Source organism: Malania oleifera, chromosome 2 (genome assembly GCF_029873635.1).
Source record: "Malania oleifera isolate guangnan ecotype guangnan chromosome 2, ASM2987363v1, whole genome shotgun sequence".
NCBI lineage: Eukaryota > Viridiplantae > Streptophyta > Magnoliopsida > Santalales > Ximeniaceae > Malania > Malania oleifera.
In genome coordinates, this window is record NC_080418.1 from 146,216,906 (window position 1) to 146,236,106 (window position 19,201).

Below are 19,201 nucleotides of genomic sequence, written 5' to 3' on the forward strand. Positions count from 1 at the left end.
AAGGATTCCACTATGGCTCATTTAATGGGTGGAGTGACATCGTTTACAACCAAGTCAATTAGCGGGGCTAATTTCAACCTACAACCGCACCTTACCAAGATGGTGTACCTAACTTTCCTAACCGGGTTTAAGTCAATCTGGGACTATTCCACAGGGCTAGTGTAACGACCCTGAAAATATTCATATTCAAATATTATAGAGAGAGGAAATGGAAACAGAAACAGAAAGAGGCAGTAGGTTTCGTTGACGAAAGCGGATTTTGGAGATAAAAATGATAATAATAATTTCAAGGAATTGCCAGAACTCGTTGACGAATACAGGGCTTTGTCGACGAATACAAGGCTTCGTCGACGAGTACGTAAGGAAATTCATCGAAGAATACAAGGCCTCGTTGACGAGAAAATACCGAGAGGGGGTATGGAGCAGCCTGAATTTCGTCGACGAATACAGGGACTCGTCGACGAGGTTACGTGTCTCGTCGATGAATATGGCAGTATAAATATTTGAAAATCAGGATTTTTATCCATTTACCAGCGCCTCTCTCTCTCTCTCTACGAATCCTCTCCCTTCTCTCTTCGATTTCGGCCCCACCAGTCGCCGGATCGACGATCCGAAGCTACCACGATGCTCCTGGCGGAGTTCTCTCCAAGTCTGTCAGAGCGGATCGTCGGGAAAATAAAGTTGGATTTCATCCCAAATTCAGGGTAAGACCTTTTAACCTATTTTTGGCTTTATGGTAGTTATAAGAAATGATGTAGGCGATGAAGTACTAATGTTTTGTTCTGGAGGATTGTGTTTTCAAGATGTTGAGTTAGGAATCTTGCGGGTATAGAGCCAGAATTATATAGGGGCTTTTCAAAGTTAAGGTAAGGGAAATATGTTATGCTAGAAGTTTTAATAAAGCTAACAGCGATTTTATAGATGTATGTTTATGCCAGTTTATTATATAGTTTTATCAAATATGAGTTTAAATGATTGTGTGGCCTAAGTGATTTCCATGAGATGAAGGAATTTGCATAGCTTTTATAATGTATCGTACTATACTGAATACACAGTTATTGACAGTATATGCAATTTATATTGTTTTTCCAGTATATGAGATTATACAAAATACCCAGATATAGATATATAGATATATATATATATATATATATTTTCACAGAGATTATACAGAGAATGTACATGCATATACAGTTTTTATATGAATAGTTTCATGAAACAGATATGTACATATATACATACATAGGTATACAGTTACTCAGATCAGTATTTATATTACAGCTTTACACAGAACAGTAATACAGAGTTATAGCATATCATGTTTCCTATTACCATAACATACAGAGTATACAGACAGAGTATATAGATAGAGATACAAACAAATATATATATATATATATATAGAGGTAGCATCAAGATGCTACGGATACAGTATATAGAAATTAAAAAATATACAGTATAGAAAGATAGAGTTATGGTAATTTTGGAAACATGACAGAAACAGTAAAAGAGTATATATGTATATATGTATATAGTAGCAGATCCCTGTGGAAAGATTTCAGATAGATATAGTACAGATATAAATTACAGAGTACGGTACCGTTGCTATATACAGATAGAGTGCAACCACATATCTCAGATAGTGTGTGGGTACCGTCTAATTGTGCTTGGAGAGGATGCAGCTCCCCAGTACGCTGGGTAGAGGGGGCCAGTTAGACAAGGTAGCAGCAAGTCCTGTGCCTAGGAGAGGATGCAGTTTGGCCGGGCTGAAGTAGTGTAGAGTATATTGACTCATCTGGAGGGCCGACCAGATGAAGTCCCGCCTACGGGCCACACAACCCTGTCATGAGGGGTCAAATCATGACGTACAGAGTCCCAAAGAATAAGTACATTTATATATATGTATACAGTTTTATAGTATATGATGAGTATAGTATGATATTATCAATATGAAAAGTAGAAAATATAGACGGTACAATATATTTTAAATTGAGAAAGATAGACATGTTTGAAAGATGTATTTTATAGATTGTTGCATTACAATTCAGTGGCTATTTTTAAAAGTATTCTTAACTTAACTGCCACACACTAGTAATAACATATTTCCACTTATTGAGCATCGACTCACCCCATTACTTTACCATTTTTCAGGTGAGCCAGGAAGGCATGGAGCCACGTGTTGGCTATCAGATGGAGGAGCATGCTCAGATGTGATGGCGCCATCGTGACTGTTGAAGTATTGCAGAGATCGGATAGTTGAACTGAGGCTGCCTCATGCATTAATTTCAAGGAGGGCGTGGAGCCACGTGTTATTGGGCGGAGGAGTGTGCTCGGATTGCTAACACGGTCAGATCTTGACCGTCTAGAGAGATCCAAATTGAACGGAGGGTAATAGGGCACGCACGAATTGATGACCTGGCGAGATCCTATCCATCCACAAAAAGACACTACGAATGACTATGATTCAGCCGCGTCGCCCTCTGAATGCCTGGCAGGGAGTGAACCACGTGTCAACTGGCGGGTGGAGGAGTGATCCTCTCGAAGTTGGCTTCCGATGCGAAGTGAAATTAGGATAGCTTCCCAAGAGGGGGGTGAATTGGGATTTAAAAATTTTATTTTCAATTTAATACTTCTGAGTTATAACAATAAATGCACTTCAAACACAATCACAAAATTAATTCAAATCAACTACAACTAAGATAAAATAACCAATCACGTGCTTCTTGTAACAATAGCCCTGTAGTAATGTGTAAAGCTTGTTGGATTTGTATAGGCCCTGTTGTTAAAATTCACAAATACACTTCTTCCCAATGTTCAACTTTTAAATAAACTTTCAGTTTAATAAGTTAAAAATGATCAACCAACGTAGTCCCTTTCGGTTTTCGAAATCAATGCTGATCAAACCAAAACAAATTATCTTTCGGTCTATTTAACAACAAAACACTCGGAATTCAGAGATTTATAAAGCATCAACGCAGTTTGTAAATTTTGCTGAAAAATAAATAGTAGGGAAGAAAGAGAGAAACATAAGGTTTTACGAGGTTCGACTTCAACAAGCCTACGTCCTCGCCTTTGGCAAAACACCAAAGGATTCACTATTGTAGTTCCTTTATAGGGCGGAACAACACCGATTTACAGCACTCCTTGGTTAAGGCTAGAGCCTGCCTTCTCCAAACAATATTCCCTTGTTTGGTCCAACGATTCAACACTCGAACCGTCTATCAATATGCTACAAAGATTTGAAATAAGACGTACAAGAATTGTTCCTCAAAGAGTTGATTAGTACAGATCAAAAACTATATACTTCAATAAAATTCACAATACAAAATTCAGATTGAAGCTCTAGAAAATTTTCATCATATGATTCTTTCAATGGATGAAAGAATTAGCAATTGTGGCTCAATATTAGTGAGAAAACCAGTAAGACTTTAGTAAACTTCGTGGGAGTTGTGAGCAACAAAGAGCTTTGTGATTTTCAGAATGCTTGAGAGAGAGTTTGATTGCTGAAATTGAATTCTTGGTAATTAAATCAATGCATCTTGAGGGTATTTATAGATGTAGAAAGGTATTTAACTTGTTCACCAAGTTTACTTGGAGTACTGTCCAAGTTTTATATTAGTTTGAGTCTCAAGTAATTGAAATTTTAAAAATATGTCCGTTAAGTATTTTAAATTTTTGCGGGACAGATGACTGTGTGGTCTCTGGCAGTCGGCTGTCCATGCATTTCAAGTATAAAATTCACAAACAGTAAGGTGGCATTCATTTGTCATCAGGGGAGACAATCGCCTGTCACTGAACAACCAAGTTCTTAAAACTAACCAGAAGGGTGACAAACGATTGGCAAAACACACGCAGTCATCTCAATTATCACTGATAGCCGTCTGTCTAGTACTTGACAGTTGTCTATCATGCTTCTGTCTACTTAATTAAAGTCCTTTAACATGCCAGTTGACTAACCATTGACAGTCAGTCGCTTGTCAAACACTCATTTCTCATTTTAAGATATTTTTAATTTCTCTCTTATTTATTGCTTAATTTATCTTGGAATATTAACTTGTTTAACTTTGAAAAATATGTTCCAAGACTTTAAAAATTAAGTCTCTAAGTCTCTTTGCCTAATGAGCTTCAAAATGAAAAATCATACTTGAATCATATTTGAAGTACTTACAAAGCTTGTCCTTGAGTTCTTTTTGTCGCAAATGTTTGATCTTTCAAACTTCGTTGATGCTTTCATTATGGATCATTTTCTTTTATGTAATGCCTTCCATGTTCCTTGATCCTTCTGAGCTTTAAAGATTTGTCATTTGAAGTCTAAGTTGAACAAGCTTTCCGAATTGTCCTTTTTATCATCTGAAATCATCTTTGACTTCAATAACTGAAATAACATCACTTGGAAGCAAATTAGATAGCCTTTCTTTGTTATCATCAAAATCAAGAGTTGTAAGTCTAGTTAGGCCAACAATCTCCCCCTTTTTGATGATGACAAATAAATTTCTGTGTGTCATTCTTACTTTACTGCTTTCTGGTGCATGTGTGTTTGATTAAATTGTTTTATTTACTTTTTGGTAAACAATTACATTACTTGCACTAGATTGACCTTACGGTAGTGAATATACTGGTGTTAGGAGAATGACCTAGGGCTTAAGTTTTAAAAATACCAATTCACCCCCCCCGGTTGGGATCACGGTAAAGCTAACAATTGGTATCAAAGCCACGTAGTATAGACTAGTTGTTAATTTGAAAAAGAGCACATATGGCTTATAGCTCCGTGACCCCTTTCCCTGAGGGACCATTTTCCACACAACCTCCTGTTTTCACTGGTGTTAATTACACCTTCTGGAAACAAAGGATGCACATCTACCTTCAGAATATTGATTGGAAGGTGTTGAGGATTGTCTCTAAGGGAAATTATGTCCCTATGAAAACTGAGGGTACAACTTGGGTTCCTAAGATTGAAGAAGAATATAATGATGGTGATATAAAAATTGTTCGTTTAAATGCTACTGCCATGAATATTTTGTATTGTAGTCTTGGTGTAAATGAATTTAATAGAATTATGACATGCTCTAGTGCTAAAGAAATATGTGATAAGTTAGAAGTTACATATGAGGGTACTAGGGATGTGAAAGACAGTAGGATAGAAATGTTGACCAGTGAGTGTGAGGCCTTTAGGGCGAATGTAGGTGAGTCCATTCAGAGCATGTACACTAGATTCACACACATCATAAACTCACTGCATGCATTAGGAAAGACCTATCCCACATACGAGATGATCAGAAAGATTCTTAGAGGCTTACCTTTTATTTGGGAAGCTAAGGCTACGACCATTACTGAGGGTAGAGACCTTAAGGTCATGACTCTAGATGAATTGATAAGTTCCCTGATCACTTATGAATTGGCTATAAATGAGAGACTTAATGAGCATAATAGTGTCGCGACGTCCCGGGAGCGCGGGTGTCCTGGGCGGTGAAATTAAAATCATTTTTATATTTTCAAGGAAAAATCATGGAATGTCGGAGTCGCCACTAACCTTTTAGTGTGGTTAGAACACATGATTACTACCCCGTTAGGGGTAGAGTGAGTCTACGTTACCAGAGTTAGGCTTGGGAGTTCAATTACGCGAGGGGAAGGTACAAGCACCCCCTACGCGCCTGTTCTTACGAACGGTACCTAATTAATTTGAAATGATCCCTAAGTTAATCAAATAAGTCTTTAAATTACTCCTTTTTATGAATTTATAAATACATATGAAAAATAAATAAATAAATAAATAAATATAATATATACATACATATTCCCTCAGAGCTTAAGGTACGTGATGCCCGAAGGCTCATACCCCCGCAATAAAATCATAGGGACAAAATCGAAAATAATTTACAAAATACACTCCCAAAATTTTGGAAATCTTTTAGAGTTTTTCTAAGTATTAAGATACTAGTTGGGAGGTTTTAATATATATTAATAGGATAATAAGCTAAGAAATTAAACTACCATAATATATATGATAATACTAATAACACATATCTACTGAAATATTACGAATATCAAAGTAAGTAACAAAATACCATAATATAATATATGTTAAAATATTAAAGATACTATAAAAAAATAATACCATATATATATTAGAATACTGAAAGAATATACACTAATAAGTAATACTAAATATAATCATAATAATAATAATATATAATATAGAATAAAATACTAAAAATAACACAATACTAAAATATACCAACATTCTTAATATAAACGGATAGACTAAGAATACTGAATATAACAACATACTTAGTATAACAATATACTCATATACATCATATGACAATATAACAATATACATAAATGCGTACAATAATGATAATAATAACTTACTTCTAATACTGATAATGATGATAAGGATGTGATGCATAATATAATACTTACCTTAATATTAACACTCAATACACATATGGAAGCATTTACCAAGATTAAGGAAATAATTCGAACTTAAGATCAAAACATGGAAACTGATTAACTCTAAATTTAGCGGGTGATTATACAAAGGTAGACAAATGTAGAAATTATGGAAACGATTTAAAACTGATACTAATGTGTAAATACTCAATATGACCACTAAATGGAAAATTAGGAAAATGGATTGAATCAAAAATTAATGTACAACCCAAAAAATTAATATGCTACACATAAAATAAACACTAAATATGAACAATAATAATAACCCCACATATCAACATTAATTATGACAAAAACCCTAAACACAAAATAACCAACACATTTAAAAATGTAAAAATAACTAAAACCCTAAATGAACTTAAACCTAAAATAATCAATATCCTAAAATTAGGGAGTCGCCTAAGCAAGATTAGCATGAAATCCTCTAAACATTGACAAATATGAACATCACATAAATATAAGAGCAAAATTTTTCACAACTATTAAACAATAGTATTATATATAGTAACAAATAATATACAATAATTTGTGGTAGCAAAATAAAACAATAAATCATGATAAAATATAAATATGCATATGACACTAAACTAAATAAACAATGATAAATCACCATATCACCCACATAATACACCACAAAATATACATATATACGTATTAACAATATAGAATAATAAACCACAATAAACATAAATATATACGCAATAAAATCATGTCAACAAGATTCAACATTCGAACATTGAAATAAGCCCCCTAAAGAGAATCCTACAAAAAGAAGACAAACGAATTAATATTTACATTAATAATAATCATAGAAAACAAAACAAAGCAAGACAAGAGGGTAAAAAAAAAGAGTACAATAAAATATGACAAAATAATAAATAAAAAAAACCCTGCACAAACATGAACAACAATTATTAAATACTATAACTTTAAAAATAATAATATTCAATATTTACAATATACAGAAAACACAATAAAAAAAATCCAAATTTGAATAATCTTATCTACATGTATACATATATCACAATATACAGCAAACAAAATAAAAATCCAAACTTGCACCTGTGGGCTTGCTGTGTGCTTGTGTGTGTGAATATACTTACAGGGGACTCACGAAGGGGTTCTTGGTGCTGCTGGTGCTGGGTGTTCTAGTCCTCCAAGGTGGCTGCAAGAGAGTTGCAGAGTGGCCTGGTGGGTCTTCGGGTGTTCTGGTTCTCCACAGCGGCTGCAGGAGAGTGGAGTTGTGCAGAGTTCTGTTGAACAGAGAAGAAACAGAGGACTGAAGCAGAAGGAGAGACGGAACTGAGAGAGGGGGTGTGCTGGGTTCGCCGGAGTACGGGGAGTTTGCAGAGGGGCTGGCCGTGAGGAAGCAGCTTGTTGTTCGTGCTTGTATGCAGGTGATGTCGGAGTTGGTGCACGAGTGCCTATGGCGTTTGCTGTGGTTGGAAGAGGCTCACGGTCCGGGATGGATCTGCTCGGCTGAAGGCTCGGGTCTGTGGGGAGTTGCAGGAGCTACTGGAGGTTGATCGTGGCTCTGTTGTTTCTGTGTGGGAAAAGCGAAGGAGATGATGGTGGGAGGGAGAGGCTATGGAGGTCGTGGAGATGAGGAAAAGATGGAGAGCAAGGGAATGGAGGGTGGTGAGGATGATGGTGGTGCTGTGCGTGGGCAGCAGGGCTGCTGTGGGGGATAGGGTTTTTTCTTTGTTTTCTTTTGGCCTCTTGTGCGCTGCCCCCTCTCCCCAATGAGGAGACTTGGCTTCTCCTTATATAAAATTTTTTTGAAAACCCTAACAAAAAAATTCCTTTCTTGATTTTATTTTATTTTATTTTTTTATGCTTTTGGTAATAATGAAAATGGAAATAATAATAATAATAATTATCATAATAAGGTAATACTACTAAATAGTAAATAATAATAAATAATTATAGTAAAAGATAAAAAATAATAAAGATATTATCTGTAAAATAATAATAATAATACTAATAAAATAAAGTAATAATACAAATATTAAAAGTAATAATTAATAATAATAATAATAATAATAATAATAATAATAAACATATCAAAAATAATATTAGTAAAGTAATACTAATAATACTAAATAAATAAAAAAATGATTATAAGAAAGTAATAATGAAAATACTAATAATAATAATAATAATAATAATAATAATAATAATAATAATAATAATAATAATAATAATAATAATAATAAAAATAAGGTAATAATAATAATAATGAAAATAATAAGAGGGGACCCCGTGTTTTATTTGGCTAGGGCAAAAATAGGGTGTCTACAAATAGGGCTAAGAAAGTGATTACATTAAAAACCTCCACGAACACATCTAGTGAATGCAGCGAATCTGCCACTGATGAGGATATGACCATACTAACCAAAAAATTTAACAGATTTTTCAGGAAGAACAGGAAGCCATATAAAAAATACAGGGAGTCTACAACTGAAAAGGGAAAGTCAAGTAAAAGAAAAGAGAAATCAAATGCTCCCACGTGCTACAACTGCAACAAGGTCGGGCATATCAAACCATATTGCCCATTACTAAAAAAGGAGGCTAAGAAAAAGAAGAAAGCCATGAAGGTTAGGACATCATGGGATAAGCTTAGCAGCAGCGACTCAAAATCAGACCATAGCGACTCGGAGGTCGCCAATCTGTGCTTGATGGCACACAACGATGAGGTATCATCTTCTAGCTCATTATCTTTGTACTATTCATTTGATGATTGTGATTCTGATTGCATGCCTACATTTAGAGAGTTGCAACTGCAATATATTCGTGTATCTAAATTGTTAGGCAAAATGACCAAAGAAAATAATGATTTGAAAAAGAAATGTGAAAATTGGTCAAAATTGTTTAATATTGTAAAAAACTCTCATACTTCCATTTTAAAAGAAAAAGATGCTACCATTGTTGAGCTTGAGAAGAAATTGGAGGATAGCTCCAAAATCATTTTTAAATTCACCGAGGGCAAATGAAATTTTGAAAAACTACTTAGTGTCCAAAGAAATTCCTTAAGTAAAGAGGGTCTTGGTTTTAATGGTATTGAAAATGTTAGACGACCTGATCTTTACTTAGGACATTTTACATGTGAGTCAAAGTCCCATATTCCTCCTAAAGATCCTAAGTGTAGAATAAGATGCTTTAAATGTAAACAAATTGGTCACATTCAATTTGATTGTTCACTTAGGAGTAAGCGTGCTAAAATTAGGAAAGTATGAGTAGTTAAGGGAGATCCTGCTACTAACCCCCGTGGACCCAACAAAATTTAGGGACCAGCATCAGTTACTTAGCTTATTTTGCAGGTATGCCTAAGATCGTCCTCCTCCAAGGACCGGTGGTACTTAGATAGTGGATGCTCACGGCACATGACTGGCGACAAAGGGAAATTTAATTCAATCGTTCCCAAGGATGGAGGCTATGTGACATTCGACAACAATGCAAAAGGATGCATCATCGGGGTAGGTAAGGTTGGTAAGGATTCCTCTCTTACTATTGATAACATTTTATTAGTTGATGGACTAAAACATAATTTACTTAGCATAAGTCAGTTGTGTGACATAGGATATAAAGTATCCTTTGAAAATGATAAATGCATAGTAGAAAATAAATCAAATCATAAAGTGCTTTTTACTGCTAATCACCATGAAAATATTTATACTACCTCTCTTGATAATCTAGCTTCACAACAAGTAATATGTTTTTTTGCTATAAATGAAGCTAATTGGTTATGACATAGGTGCTTAGGACATGCAAGCATGGATTTATTGTCAAAACTTGTTAGAAAAGAACTAGTAAAAGGCTTGCCTAAGATGTCTTTTGTAAAGGATAAAATTTGTGATGCATGTCAAATGGGTAAGCAAACAAAATCTATTTTTAAGAAAAAGAAATTCATTTCTACTACCTGACCACTTGAGATGCTTCACTTAGATTTGTTTGGACCTAATTCTGTGCAAAGTCTTGGTGGTAAATCATAAGCCTTTGTAATTGTGGATGAATTTTCTAGATTCAAATGAGTGTTGTTTCTTGCATACAAAAATGAATCATGTGAACAGTTCACCAAACTTCGTAGGAGAATTCAGAATGAAAAAGGATATAAGATAACCCATATAAGAAGTGATAGAGGCACAGAATTCAAAAATAAGAGCATAGAAAAATATTATGACTTAGAAGACATATCACATAACTTTTTTGCACCTAGGATACCTCAACAAAACGGAGTGGTAGAAAGAAAAAATAGGTCACTGCAAGAAATGGGTAGAACTATGCTGAATGAACATAACTTGCCTAAATATTTTTGGGCCGATGCCATTAATACTGCATGTTATGTTATGAATAGGGTGTTGATTAGACCGTCAATTAATAAAACCCCTTATGAATTGTGGAACAACCATAAGCCAAATATTTCCTAATTTCATGTGTTTGATTGTAAATGCTTTGTGCTCAGAGATAATGAACATTTAGGAAAATTTGACTCTAAATTTGATGAAAGTATTTTCCTAGGTTATGCACTACATAGCAAAACATATAGGGTTTTCAACAAAAGAACATTGACTGTCATTAAATCTATTCATGTTGTGTTTGATGAAGCTAATCCATTTTCTAAGAAAGATGATGAAGATCATATTGATATTAGAAAATGTTTAGATAAATTATCAATTGAAAACAATGTAAGTGAAAACCCAGAACAAAATGAAAAATCATCTAAGGATAATGAAAATCAGGAGTTGCATAAAGATTGGAAATTCATTATAAATCATCCCATTGATCAAATCATTCCACTTTCTTATCCCAAGAAGAACCTAAAAATGTTAAAGAAGCAATAGAGGATGAGTCTTGGGTGATGTCCATGCAAGAAGAACTTAACCAATTTGAAAGAAGCAAAGTGTGGACTCTAGTTCCTAGGCTAAATAATCACACAATTATTGGAACTAAATAGGTATATAGAAATAAGAAAGATAAGAGTGGGGTAGTAACTAGAAATAAGGTTAGACTAGTTGCCCAAGGATATAACCAGAAGGAAGGTATTGACTTTGATGAAACATATGCTCCTGTTGCTAGGTTAGAAGCCATTCATATGCTACTTGCTTTTGCTGCTTTTAAAAATTTTAAATTGTTTTAAATGGACATTAAAAGCGCTTTTCTAAATGGCTACATTAATGAAGAGGTATACATAAAACAACCACCCGGGTTTGAAAATCATAAATATCCAGATTATGTTTACCAATTGTCTAAGGGCTTGTATGAATTGAAACAAGCTCCTAGAGCTTGGTATGAGAGATTTAGTGGTTTTCTACTAAAAAATGGGTTTACCCGTGGCAAGATTGACACTACACTCTTCATCAAATCTAAAAATGATGATATGCTCCTTGTTCAAATCTATGTGGACGATATCATTTTTGGAGCAACTAATGATGAGTTGTGTAATGAGTTTGCCAAATGCATGCAAAGTGAATTTGAAATAAGCATGATGGGTGAACTTAGTTTCTTCTTAGGGCTACAAATTAAGCAAGTTAATCATGGAACTTTTATATGCCAATCTAAATATATTAGGGACTTACTAAAGAAATTTAATATGGAAGATTGCAAAATTCTTGGTATACCTATGAACTCTTCCATTAAGCTTGATAAAGATGAGCAAAAAATCCCTGTTGATGTAAAATTGTATCGTGGCATGATCGAGAGTCTCCTATATATCATTGCTTGTAGGCTTGATATTTTGTTTAGTGTGTGTATGTGTGTTAGGTTTTAGGCTGCCCCTAAGGAATCTCACCTAAAAGCTGTTAAACGAATCCTTAGATATCTAGTTGGGATTATAGAGTTAGGCTTGTGGTATCATAAGCATACTACTTTTGAGATTGTTAGTTATACTGATGCTGACTTTGCCGGTAGTAAAGTTGATAGAAAAAGTACCAGCGACACTTGTCATTACTTAGGACAATCTCTTGTTTCTTGGTTCTCCAAGAAACAAAACTCAGTTGCCTTATCCACAGCCGAAGAAGAATATATTGTGGCTGGAAGTTGTTGTGCCCAAACTCTTTATATGAAACAACAACTTGTGAATTTTGGATTGCACTATGAAACAATACTGATTAAATGTGATAATAGTAGTGCAATCAACATCTCTAAAAACCCTATCTCACATTCACGAACAAAACACATTGAGATTATACATCATTTCCTTTGTGATCATGTGCAAAAAGGAGATGTGGATCTTGAGTTTGTATGCACCAATGAACAGTGGGCGAATATATTCACTAAACCACTTTCCGATAATTGGGTAAATAATATTGGTTAAAATAATTGGATGCATATTGATAGGGGGGAGCCTTCTTAGGCTTATACCCATATTTTTGCTGGTTGTATTTTTCATCATAAAAAAAGGGGAGAATATTGACCTTATAGGTCGCACCCGATTTTGATAATGACAAATATTGATATTTGATGTTTACCAAGTGTTTGTGTAGGCTCAAATAAATATCCCAAGGAAGGACACTTGAAGAAACAAGATGACCCTGAAGACTTGTAATTTGTATTTGTAAATGTAATGTCTGTAATATGGGTCTGTAATAGTAACCTAGGCTGTGGTTTGTATGTTTCTTACCTGCACATCATACATATAGGATATATTGTAAGCTCAACTAGACCATAGCAAGACCCTAGGCTCCAACACTCATCCACATAGCATATAATATATAGGTGTGTTGAAACTGTGCTTTAATTCAAAAAATCTAAGAAAATTGAGAGAGCTCGGGCGACCGAACCTTTGGAGTACAAAACTCCTCGGGTGCCTGAATATTGACAAGTCAAAATGTTGACTCAGGCTCTCGGGCGACCGACCCTTGAATGCACACATCGACCCGATCCACTTGAAAGAGACTATTCACCAACTCGAGTGACCAATAGTTTTAGTTCAAAAAGGACCCCGGGTGACCGAACACAAGAGTTTGGGCCACCGAACATTGGACTGGGCACCCGAAGTCACGAACATATGCTACTGACTTTGATTCGGGCTACCGAACCTTTACACGGGTGACCAAACTATCTTAAAGACCTTTTTAGTAAGTGTCTGGTCGGGTGAGCGAACTTAGGTTTAGCCACCCGAACCTCAACCGGTTAAAATTATTTTAACCGCGGTAAAACTGGGTTAAGTAGGACTAATTGGATTTTAATCATTTGGAACTTTTTTAGTTATTTCCATCATATCCCAAACGATTATATTTTTACTCTTGGTTATAAATATGAGTCCATTTGCATGATTAGGGTAAGATTAGCAAAGTAATTAGCCAAAAAATTCTCTCTATTGAAAAATCACCCTTTGCCCAATTACTCTCAAACTTGCATCCTTTTGATAAAATCAAAGATTGTGAGAGTTCTTGTTGTGTAAGTGTGATTGCTATTCTTTGCTAAATACTTCCACTTGTTTGCGTGATTGAGATAATTTTTTTGGGGAGTTTTAGCCTAGATTTATCCCACAGATTTGCTTATTATAAATCTTGTGTGAGGATAAATCGAATAAGCTTAGGATATTTGCATTCTGTTGCAAGTGTCTAATAGCTTTGTTCTTTTTTTTTTTGGTGTGCAAAGATTTTTCAAACAAGCAAATATTTTCAAACTAGTATTATGCATATTACATTGAAGAAAATTTTCTTAAACTAGTTTGATTATCTGATTAGTATATTTGGAATATTGATGTGTTACTGAAATACCTTGTTTAGATTCCAAGATATTGCTTGTGTTGAATACTCTTGAGCATCATACTGGTTATACTGTGTTGAGTATTGATTGAACAAACTTGCATCACTGAGCTTACACTATATCCATGCTATTGATGTGTATGTGAATGTGCGTATTTGGGTACATTTCTACTTTATGTGAAAGCACTATTTCTGTACCATTTGATTGTAAAATCTGAGTGTTTCTAAGCGTGGTCTGAGGGGGTGGTAATCCAGTCCAGTAAGGATTGATTGTAAAGGTTGAAGTCAGCCCTATGCTAATTGACCTGATTTTTTTAGGTGCCGCTCCACCCGTTTAAGTGAGCAAGTTATAGTGGTAATTTTTGTGCTTGTTAGCCAAGGCAGGGACGTAGGCAATTGGCCAAACCTCGATAACATTTCTATGTGTCATCCTTACTTTATTGCTTTCTGGTATATGTGTGTTTGATTAAATTGCTTTATTTACTTTCTGGTAAACATTTACATTACTTGCACTAGATTGACCATAGGGTTGTGAATATACTGGTGTTAGGAGATTGACCTAGGGTTTAAGTTTAAAAAATACCAATTCACCCCCCTCTTGGGATCACGGTAAAGCTAACATTGAGGATTGAACCTCACCAAAGGGAGCTACTCCTATGTGTGCCATTAGATCTTTTTATGGTTTCTTGTTAAAAATTACTATAACTAGGCTCTGATACCGAAATGAAATTAGGATAGCTTCCCAAGAGGGGGGTGAATTGGGATTTAAAAATTTTATTTTCAATTTAATACTTCTAAGTTATAACAATAAATACACTTCATATACAATCACAAAATTAATTCAAATCAACTGCAACTAAGATAAAATAACCAATCACGTGCTTCTTGTAACAATAGCCCTGTAGCAATGTGTAAAGCTTGCTGGATTTGTATAAGCCTTGTTGTTAAAATTCACAAACACACTTCTTCCCAATGTTCAGTTTTTAAATAAACTTTCAGTTTAATAAGTTAAGGATGATCAACCAACATAGTCCCTTTCGGTTTCTGCAATCAATGCTAATCAAACTAAAATAAATTATCTTCCGATCTATTTAGCAACCAAACACTCAGAATTCAGAGATTTATAAAGCATCCACGCAATTTGTAAATTTTGCTGAAAAATAAAGAGTAGGGAAGAAAGAGAGAAACACAAGGTTTTATGAGGTTCGGATTCAATACAGCCTATGTCCTCGCCCTTGGAAAAACGCCAAAGGATTCACTATTAGTTCCTTTATCGGGTGGAACAACACCGATTTACAACACTCCTTGGTTAAGGTTGCCTTTTCCAAACAATATTCCCTTGTTTGGTCCAACTGTTCAACACTCGAACCATCTATCAATCTGCTACAAATATTTGAAATAAGATGTACAAGAATTGCTCCTTAAAGAGCTGATTAGTACAGATAAAAAACTATATACTTCAATAAAATTCACAATACAAAATTCAGATTGAAGCTCTAGAAAATTTTCACCGTATGATTCTTTCAATGGACGAAAGAATTAGCAATTGTGGCTCAATATTAGTGAGAAAACCAGCAAGACTTTAGTAAACTTCGTGGGAGTTGTGAGCAACAAAGAGCTTTGTGATTTTCAGAATGCTTGAGAGAGAGTTTGATTGCTGAAATTGAATTCTTGGTAATCAAATCAATGTATCTTGATGGTTTTTATAGATGTATAAAGGTATTTAACTTGTTCACCAAGTTTACTTGGAGTAGGGTCCAAGTTTTATATTAGTTTAAGCCTCAAGTAATTGAAATTTTAAAAATATGTCCGTTAAGTATTTTAAAATTTTCGTGAGACAGATGACTATGTGGTCTCTGGCAATCGACTGTCCATGCATTTCAAGTATAAACTTCATAAACTGTAAGGTGACAGTCGTCTGTCATTAGGGAAGATAGTCGACTGTCACTGAACAACCAAGTTCTTAAAACTAACCAGAAGGGTGACAGACGATTGGCAAAACACACGCAGTCGTCTCAATTGTCACTAACAGTCATTTGTCTAGTACTTGACAGTCGCCTGTCAAACACTCATTTCTTATTTTAAGACATTTTTATTTTCTCTCTTCTTTATTGCTTAATTTATCTTGGAATATTAACTTGTTTAACTTTGAAGAATACGTTCCAAGGCTTTAAAAATTAGGTCTCTAAGTCTCTTTGCCTAGTGAGCTTCAAAATGAAAAATCATACTTGAATCATATTTGAAGTACTTACAAAGCTTATCCTAAAAACTGATTTGACTCCTCTTTACTTTGAGTTCTCTTTGTCGCAAATGTTTGATCTTTCAAACTTCGTTGATGCTTTCATTATGGATCATTTTCTTTTATGCAAGGCCTTCCATGTTCCTTAATCCTTGTGAGCTTTCAAGATATGTCATTTGAAGTCTAAGTTGAACAAGCTTTCAGAATTGTCTTTTTTATCATCTGAAATCATCTTTGACTTCAATAACTGAAATAACATCACTTGGAAGCAAATTGGATAGCCTTTCTTTGTTATCATCAAAATCAAGAGTTGTAAGCCTAGTTAGGCCAACACGAAGTGGTCGTGGCCATGGATCCGAACCCGAGTTCAGGTTTGAGTTAGAACCTGGTGGATACTAGTTTTAGGGTCAAGTATGAACTTGAAACCTGGGGGAGGAACACTTGCATTCACAATCGCAATCCATATTTCATGATTGCATGCTTAGAATGAAAATCATGTTGACCTTAAACCTCTAACTCCTCCGGTCTTCTTCTCCCTCCCCTGTGTCTTTCTGTTGTTCTACTTCTCGTGCACCTGTCCTGGGAGTGTGATGCGCGCAGAGTAGTGCTCTCTTCCCTCTACTTCTCTGCCCATCTGCTTTGCTCCTCTACTTTCTGTATTGCAAAGCTTTTTCTAATAGCTCTCAGTTTGTAGAGCTTGCCCTCTCTAAAGCTCTCAATTTGGCAGAGCTTTCCTCTCTATGGTTTGTTCTCTCTTAATTTCTGCAAAATCTCTCTTCTCTAATTCTCTCTTCTCTCAATTTCTATAGGGGTTTTCTAGCTCACTCCTTGTGTGTTTGCTACAGTGCGAGCCTCCCTATTTATAGAGAGGCTTCGGGGTCTGATTGGCACCAAATTCCTTCCTTCTTAATAGATATCTCTCATTTATTCCCTATGCTGGCAGGGAATATTTCTAACCAACTTCATTCCCCTGTGCACATGTGAATTTAAATTTTCCATTTCATTTTATTTTTTGAATTTTGGTTAACAAACCGATTCCACTACTTTTTGTGCGTAAGAGACTTGAGGAGTGCTAGCTGGCGGACAGGGAGTGGAGGGCTCTTGTAAAATTTTTTATATATTTTTTGCATTCTATTGTACCCCTTATCCCTTTGTACTGCAACATCTGTTTGTAACATTCCCTGTACTTGAACTTTTTATTTTGTATCTGCATTTTTTATTTGTATTGTTGACCCTATGGGTCATAACCTATTTTAATTACGATAAATACTCAGGTATTTGATGGCTTTCAAGTGTATGTGCAGGTTTATATTAGCAGATACACTAATGGCACATGAAGTAAAGCTTGAAGACCGTGAAGATCATTTTTATTGTATTTCATTATTATTTAATTTAGGTCTGTAATATTTAAGTAGGAAAGATCTGTAATATTTAATGCATATCATGTAGGAACTACAAAGCTTAAAGATCTTAGAATGACTCTAGGTCCTCACACAAAATCATGACCTTAGAAAGACCTTAGGGATTAAAGGTCGACCGACGCCGAATTTTTTCGATGTCCTCAAAAGGACATAGAATGACCTTAGGACCCCCTTGCAAGCTTAAATATATATGCTTATATGAATAGGGTTAATATACATAGGGAATAGGACCGAAATGTATGAAAAATACATGTTCAGTCGACTGAACTTAAAAGCAAAATCTCTCACGGTCGACCAAACCAAACCGGGTCAACAATTTGACCACTGTCCAGTCGACTGAGCCATGCTCAGTTTATTCCACTCGGTCGATCGAACTACCTCTGAGTCAACTATTTGACTACCTGGTCGACCGAGCCCAAATTGCATGACAACGCCCTGGTCGACCAAGTTCCCACGTGTGGAACTCAATAGTCTGGTCAACCAAACTAGTTAGTTCATTCTCGGTTGATCGAACCACGCTAAAAAGGAAAATCGCCCTAGAACCTCTTTGACCGGTCGACTGAACTTCTAATTCAATTTATGCTCGGTCGACCGAACTTGCACAACTCGATCAACCGAACCTTGTCTTTGGTTGACCCGTGCTCTTGGGTTGCCCCAATATTTTTACCGCGGTTAAAATAATAAAATAGGATTAACTGGATTAAAATGGTTTAAAAACAATATTAATAATACCCTATATGTTCTAACGACTATAATTTTTCCAACTTCTATATATAGCCCATCATTTGCAAAGATTAACAAGAGATTATGATTCATGATTAAGAAAAATCCTTAGAAAATATTTTTTGGCCCAAAATCCAAATACTCCTCTACTTCGTTTTCTTTGAACATCCAAGCCTAGAGAGAGTGTATAGATTATTAGTGCTTTATCCTAATAGCCTTATATTCTCATTGATATTTGTATTGTTTGATTTTTGTTTAGAGTTTGACTAGGGTTCTTCCTATGGATTTAAATTGATAAATCTTGCGTCTGGAAAACTCTTTAGCTTGAAGATCTTTGCATTGTTATTGCAAGATTCCTTAAGTAATTATTTTTTGTGTGTAAAATTTTTTATAAAGCTTGCTTTCAAACAACTTTTGTACTTGATATAATTTGAGAAAATATTTTTGAGTTCGTTTGAATAATATGACTAGCATATTTGAAACACCAATATGATATTGAGATTTCATATACTTTATTTTCAAAGATTAGCTTTTTTGAACACTCTTGTACTTGATTGAGTATAATCATTATATTGAGTGTAGATTGCACATATACACCACTGAGCTTACAGTTCTTACATGTTTGGTGTGAATTGATTATTACTTGCGCATAT